The sequence below is a fragment of the Montipora capricornis genome, chromosome 7 (genome assembly GCF_036669925.1).
Source record: "Montipora capricornis isolate CH-2021 chromosome 7, ASM3666992v2, whole genome shotgun sequence".
Taxonomy (NCBI): domain Eukaryota; kingdom Metazoa; phylum Cnidaria; class Anthozoa; order Scleractinia; family Acroporidae; genus Montipora; species Montipora capricornis.
The window spans coordinates 39,592,682-39,600,181 of record NC_090889.1 but is presented as its reverse complement, the minus strand read 5'-3'; the positions used below and the strand labels follow the sequence as shown (position 1 = coordinate 39,600,181).

At 38.0% G+C, this 7,500-nt stretch overlaps 1 protein-coding gene across 1 annotated transcript in view; it reads left to right on the top strand.

The window, feature by feature from the left end:
• The window catches only part of LOC138057176 (uncharacterized), a 436,205-nt gene that overhangs the window by 179,764 nt on the left and 248,941 nt on the right, over positions 1-7,500 (top strand). The window lies entirely within an intron of this gene.

Here is a 7,500-nt window from a genome sequence, read left to right as displayed (position 1 = left end):
TGAGTTGTTGACAAATGTAAAACAGGATTGTCTTTCAAACACTCTTTATTTTATGCTTATGACTCGTTTTTTTATTATAAATATTCATTTTACCCGCAGTCTGCAGTTTATCACTGGTCTGCAGTCTGCATTTTACCCTCAGTCTGAATTTTACACCCGGTCTGCAGTCTGCAGTCTGCAGTCTGCGTTTTACACTGACCCATAAGAAAAGAGAGGAAGAATTGCAAAGAACTTAGTATATTATAAGGTCGTTTACACGACAGAAAAATTTGGGTACGGACGCATCGAAAAAGCGGTACGGACCCATAACTTTTTTAAAGAAACACTGGAGTTTCTACAGGACCATAAGCGCCTATGACCCTGTAGAAACTCCAGCATTTCTTTGCAAACGTTATGGGTCCGTACCGCTTTTTTGACAGATCCGGACTCAAATTTTTCTGTCGTGTAAACGGCCTTTATTTTAGATTCTAAACCGGGAGAAAAATCAACTTACCAGAATCAGGATTAGTCCCATAAACGAATGTTGGTTTTTCCACGAAATACTTGGGACGAAAATATTTGGTGTCGTTGTTGAACTCGCAAGTGTTGTCAGCAAAATTGTAGTTGAGGCTTTGACAAGCTGGTTGCATGTTGCAAGCGATGTAACAAGATGCCAAACGATCAGCAATGAATGATTGATACGAGTGATCAACAAGAGCGAAGCCGTATTCCCATGGGGGTTGATAAGTACATGATTTAGCGAGGCCAAGAAATGAAATGAAAGGGAAAAGGAAAGAAAAAGCTGGCACATATCCTAATCCACAGATTCTCTTCCAGAAGCCGGGCATAGCTGTAATTTCTCAGGAACTCTGTAGCTAACTGTTGACTTGATCCACTTTAATTTGATGTGCGTTCTCCGCACATACTAGAGCACTTATTTGCTCTGCTATACTGACCACGGACAGACTTCCCCTATCAATAACATTTCATAAAATATTAAAATATCGGGCGAAATGAGTTACTAGAACAGATTACAAATGATAGGTATTAGCCTTAATAGACTTTCAATCTTAAAAAATAATAAGAAATGCCATGAATAATACGTGTAATTACAAAACACAGAGGATTAAAATGAGGTAAATGACAAAGTGAATGAGAAATACTAGTATGTACTTCTGTATGGGATAGCATGTAGAAATTTCGATAACGAGATTGTTGATCAAATTGCATGACATCTTCGATAGTTTACCATTTTTTGTTCGAGAAAGGCGAAGTAATTCAACTTATAATGAAAAACAAAACGCAACACTGATCTATAGAATATTTAACAATTCCGAAGTTGATTGATACGTGAGGAAAATGAAAATCCATAATTAATTGACATATTTGAATATATAGAGATGAATTCTAACTTCACATGAAAAAAAACTCTCGTACATTGCTGTAAAATAAATAAATAAATAAATTGCAGTTTTACAATTGTCTGTTTTTAGCTTTATAGGGCAAACGTGCCAAAAGTGGCAACTTGCAAGTAAAATCAGGGGCACCCAACGTCAGTTTTCGGAAAATATCTGTTCGGAAGACGATTTGAGATCTAGCATTTTCGGAACATTTGTTGTAAAATTTCTTGCTTGCCTGCCTTTCCTAGTATCTAAAACTGTCCTAACATCTAAAACATGGTATAATTGCCAGTTTCTAACGGATTTTTACCCTAAAAAGGTCACCTAGAATTTTCGGGAGCCTTTTTTCTGGCTGAAATTTTCGAAAAGGTAAGTTTTGATCCCTATAATTTTCGGATCACTAGACTTTCAGCTAGGAAATCCGAACAGATGAAAAATTTTTAGGGGATAAAAATATGCCTATATCTACCGTTTAAATACTAAGATAGGTTTAACAATGCTATGTTTAAGTGGTTTTGAACTATATTCTCGTTGGGAGCCCCTGTAAAATTAATTTGGATGTAAATAGGTGATATATAATACACACTCTGGTTACAAAACATAGACGATTAATTAAGAGAGAAAAAAGAAATCACAGGCTGTATTTGAAATGGAAGCAGACGAGATGTTTATTTTCTAATTTTCATTGTTTTATAAAGCCGAAGGAAAGTAATTTTCCATCTGACCGCTTGTCGTATAAGACTTTTGTAGAAAAAGCTTGTAAAGTTGGATTCTTGTATAGTCAAGTCGGAACTAGTTGTAATGTTTAATCACATTTTAACGCCAAAGTGATAACTAGAGAGCCAGCCGCTTCGGCACTAATAAAGATTTTTTGTAATTTTAAGTACTTCACAGTTGTTTTGATTATTTCATCCCTCAAAGTATCCTTCAAAATGATTCCACGGTCACAGTTGCGCATAAATTATCACGAATAACCTGCGGAAATAATTAATATTTACTGCTAATTTTTATGGAAGCCAAGATCAGCAGGCGGGGCAGACTAGTTTGTAAATGTGTCGCCAAGCTGACCCACCGTTTCCTTTTTTTTGTTTTTTTTTGTTTCTCATTATTTTCTTTTATTAGTCCTATTCTTTCTGTAGTGAGACTTTGAAACTAAATACACTTCTATAATCATCATTCCTCGAGACAATTGTTCTTTAGATCACGGCGACGCGGCGAGGAATGCCGGTAATACTTTTAGTAAATATGTTTTGAGGATGACTTGTATATCTTTGCCAAATTAAATGCCTTCTTTTTGTCAATAAAATACAGATATTTTGCAGGTCTATTTCTCCAAAAAGACCATAAATCAACATATCGTCAATGTGAGTAGCTATACAATTTATAGAGTGACTTGAACTTGAGGAAGCTGAAGAAGAGATTTTTTTTTTGGAGGGGGGGGGGGGGTGGGGGGGAAGTAGGCCCTTCTCAATTACGCTAGCATTTTTTTCGGCATAAGTTGGCTTTACGAGAATTTTTTTCAACACCTTTTTCGACACCGTATACTTAAGCATTTTCCGCCTATTTTAGCTACGTAGCATAACGTTGCTTGTTTCTGCCACTATTAACTACACAAGGCTTTAAAAACATTCCTGTACTATTGCTATTCCTTAAGTTTCGAAAAGGCTTTTGACACAGTTGAGTGGTCGTTTATACAAAAACTTTTTCGACAATTTAATTTTGGCCCGACCATCATCAACTGGATTAAAATCTTTTATAATAGCACAGAAAGTTGTATTTTGAATAATGGCTGGTCTAGTGATTTACTCGAACTCGAAAGAGGGATCAGACAAGGTTTCCCTCCCTCGCCTTATTTGTTTACTCTTTGTGTGGAGGTTCTAGCGGAAGCAGTGAGAAAAAATGACGAGATCAAAGGAATAACAGTGAACGGTCGTGCAATAAAAATTAGCCAGTACACTGACGACACCACTCTCATTTTAGATGGATCACAAAAGTCTTTCACTACCTCTCTGGAGACAACAGAATTTTTCAGCGAAATATCTGGCTTCCGTTTAAACCGTAAAAAACAGAAGCTTTTTGGATTGGTGGTAAAGCAAATAGCGAGGAGAAATTTTGCCCTGAAATCGAGCTGAAATGAATGAGGGATAAGGTAAAGACGTCTGGTGTATGGTTGTCAACTGACCCGGTAATAAATAACGATGAAAGCAAGCTATAACGAAAAACTAACAAAACTTAAGACAACTTTGGGCTGTTGGGAATTGCGTCCACTTAGTTTACTTGGTAAAATAACTGTATTAAAAAAGTTTAATACTCTCGCAACTTGTTTATATTCTCTCACCTTTGCCAACAGATCAAAGAAGTTTTCTGTGGGACGGCAAAGGTGACAAAATTAAGCGTGATACTATGATTAGTGGTTATGAACAGGATGGAATAAAGATGGTTGATGTAAAGACTTTTAGCAAGGCTTTGAAGTCAACTTGGATTAAGAAATACCTCGACCAAAATAACCATGCACGCAAAATGAAAACTATTTTTGACCTGCAACTGCAAGATCTCGGTGGTGCTACCTTTTTTAGGGGTAATCTAAATCAAAAAGATTTGTTAAAAGTTGGAAAAGTGTCGGACGCTTTTCCTCCAAGAAATATTACAAATTTGGTCAGAAGTTACTTTTGTAGATTGCATGTCCTCTGTCACCCAGCTATGTTCACAGCCTCTTTGGTTCAATTCTCTTGTACGAGTCGAAAATAAACCAATATACTACGCACTATGGGCTACTAAGGGAATTCAGGTTGTCAGCGATTTAATGGTTAATGAGTCCACGTTTTTATCTTTCTCAGAGTTTAAAGACCGTTATAGATTTAAACCAAGTTTTCTGTCTTTTCTTGGAGTCATCTCGGCTATAAAGCAGTTGTGGGAAACAACCAATGGGAAAAACCTAAGCGAAGTTTCGGATTACAAAACGTTTTGTGAAAAAGTTCTGATGGCAAATAAAGCAAACAGAATATTAGTGTACCAAAAGCGTGTGGAAAAAAAAGAAAACAGCCCTTGAATAGTCAGATGCAGTGGTCAGCAGATTGCCTAATTGAACCAAACCAAACTGTTGAATGGGTGGCCGTGTATCGAAAACCCTTCGAATGAGCCAAAATCTCTAAACTTCTAGTATTTCAATTTAAGCTTTTTCACAGGCGATTAGCCACCAATATTTTTTTGAAAAAATTTGACTTTATTGATAACGATCTCTGCAGTTTCTGTCAACGGGAAGAGGAATCACTCATTCACTTACTCTGGACTTGCACCGTAACGTCCCGGTTTTGGGAAGCTTTTAAGGAATGGCTGATTCGTGAGAAAGCTTTCCCTACGCTGGATGTCACCATCATTAGTTGTTGGTCTAAAGCCTCAATTTATGCAAAATAAGAATCACTACTTTTTATTTTTGGTCGCGAGGTATTACATTTGGACCTGTAGAACACGCAGTCAATGCCCTAAAATAGAAGGTTTCCACCAAATTCCTCTCAAATTACAATCCCACGACTTGTAATTGAAAGAATCTAATTACTTTTTGTGTTGCAAAGCGCTTTTTTTTGTATATTATTTCTTCTTTCTATTTTGCATCATTGTTTTTATTTATTTATTTATTTATTTATTTAAATTAAACATAAATACTTACAAAACAGTATTTCTACTACTTACAATACACAATAAACAGAATACAAAAAACACTTAACACTACTTAAGGATGTTTGTGACTACTCGCGAACATTGTATTAGGACCTCAGAGGTGCTAATGGTAAGAAGAGAGGAAGGAAGATGAAACAACAATCAGTGACACAATGTTGGTACACCGACGGAATTAATCGAGCATCCCTCCCTCTCCCACCTTTCAATGTTGTTTAGAAACTAAAAGGCACTGAACAGTTAGTTGGGGTGCATTGCGCTATCCAACATTGAACGGGGGAAAGGGGGTGGGTGTTCCAACGACTTATGACCGTGATTGTAGGTACACCCAAACCACAAATTCTTTACCGTTTGTGTGTTAAGTAGGGTAGGGATCATAAGAACTGTTAGTATTGTAAGTATAGTAAGTATTGTTAATAATGTAAGTATAGTAATTTTAAAATTAAAAATTAAAAAAAAAAAACTTGGCTTGTTTTTGATGTTTTAACATTTCTAAAAACCTTTAGGAAAATCCAATTTTCCAAGCTTTCCAATTATATGCTGTTGTGACTTGGAAACTGACACCTTGCCGGTTAGCTCTTAATTTGCATAGGTGTACCACATCCTTGGTAAAAATCAAAACAAGATGGCCTCTGCCACCACATCGTGACGAAGTAACTTGCAGGTCATAGAAGGAGGTCGCGAAGCAGAAAATAGGCCAGCTCCTACACACAATTAGCTCAAGAGCGATCTTTGAAATCCACTGCTGGTAAAACACATGTGATGCCTTATTTTTTAAAGAACTTTTTCTTCAAAATAAAACAAAGCACTTTTTAAACTTTGTAAAATGAGCATAACTTAAGCTTTTTCTTTGAACAAAAAACGAGCCGGAGTGATCATTGCTAGGAGCATAAAGTGCCAGTTTTACTAGCATAATCAGGAAGGGCCCACTGAGAACCGATAAAAACGGCGAGGTCCGAAGATCAAACTTATCACTGTCTTATCGAATTAAGTGGCATAAAATTCTTGCAAGTCCGTAATGGTGGCACATTCGGTTAGTTCGCGGCCCTGGAGCAAGAAGTCCCAAGTTCGATTCCCGGATCTCACATCCTTGTTTCGTCTTCTTTCCTTCCAGTGTAACTAAAAAGTAGCTTTAAATACCCTTAAACCGGAGCACTGATGTAAAGAGGGGGGTAAAATGAGCGCACCGTCGGCTTCCTAGAAGAATACCCTCTAGAGGGTAAAGGAGTTACGTTAAATAAGGTGTACCTTTACTTTTACCTAAGAAACACCGCAACCAAAAGGCAACCATTGCACATTGCATGTGAGCCGAACCTAGGCGAGCACGAATTCATGGCAAGGCTACACATGTAAGTTGAAACAAAGATGGTGGCGGCCTCGTTCGTCCTTCGGGTTTTCAACACAGATGGCAAATACCCGCGAAGAAAATGGCTCGAGACCTGTGTTAGTGACGTGACTTGCTTACATTCAAACGTAAAAGTTCGATACGGTAAACAAGCACCTCATTGACATGTGACTTCAACTACATGCTTAAACGCATGTCACGTCAGTAATTTTTGTTGTGAAATGTGGTGGTGACTTGAGTGGAGTTGCTGATTTGTGCATTGAGGGTGTGCAGCTTAAGAATGTCCTTATTGACTCAGGAGCGACATGCAACATTGTGGATCGTGACACGTGGGTAAGTTTAAAACAAGAAGGTGTGAAATGCAGATCCCAAAGGTGCGAAAGGAAGCTGTTTGCTTACGGCCAAAGTGAACCCAATGAGGTAGTTTGAACATTTGAGAGTGAAGTTTATTGTGAGGCGTCTGGAGAGAGGTTGTGTAGCCGAGTTTACCGTTGTGGAAAGTCATGGCAGAGCTTTGCTTGGAAGGGATACGGCAGAGAAATTGAACTTGCTAAGAGTTGGCCCTCCTAACTCCCCCCAAGCATACTCTATTACAAGTGAAGGGACATCTGTGGAATTGTTAAGAACTTTCCTGATGTTTTCACGGGAGTGGGTAAATTGAAAGATTACCAACCGAGATTGCATGTGAACAAAGATGTAAAACCTGTTGCACAACCTGTCAGAAGATTACCATTTGGTCTAAGAGAGAATGTCGACAAGAAATTAAATGAATTACTAAAGGAGACATAATCGAAGAAGTACCCAGCGGCCCTACAGAATGGGTTTCAACTCTTGTGGTTGTCCCGAAACCAGATGGGGATATTCGCATCTGTGTCGATATGAGAAGAGCTAATGAAGCAATTGAAAGGGAAAGGCACCCTATTCCTACCATCGAGGACGTCCTGCACGATTTAAATGGGTCTACTGTTTTCAGTAAATTGGACTTGAAATGGGGCTTCTATCAAGTAGAGCTCGATGCAGAATCACGTCAGATTACTACCTTCATAACACACAGGGGTCTTTTTCGTTACAAGAGGTTTGGAATAACCTCAGCTCCAGAGA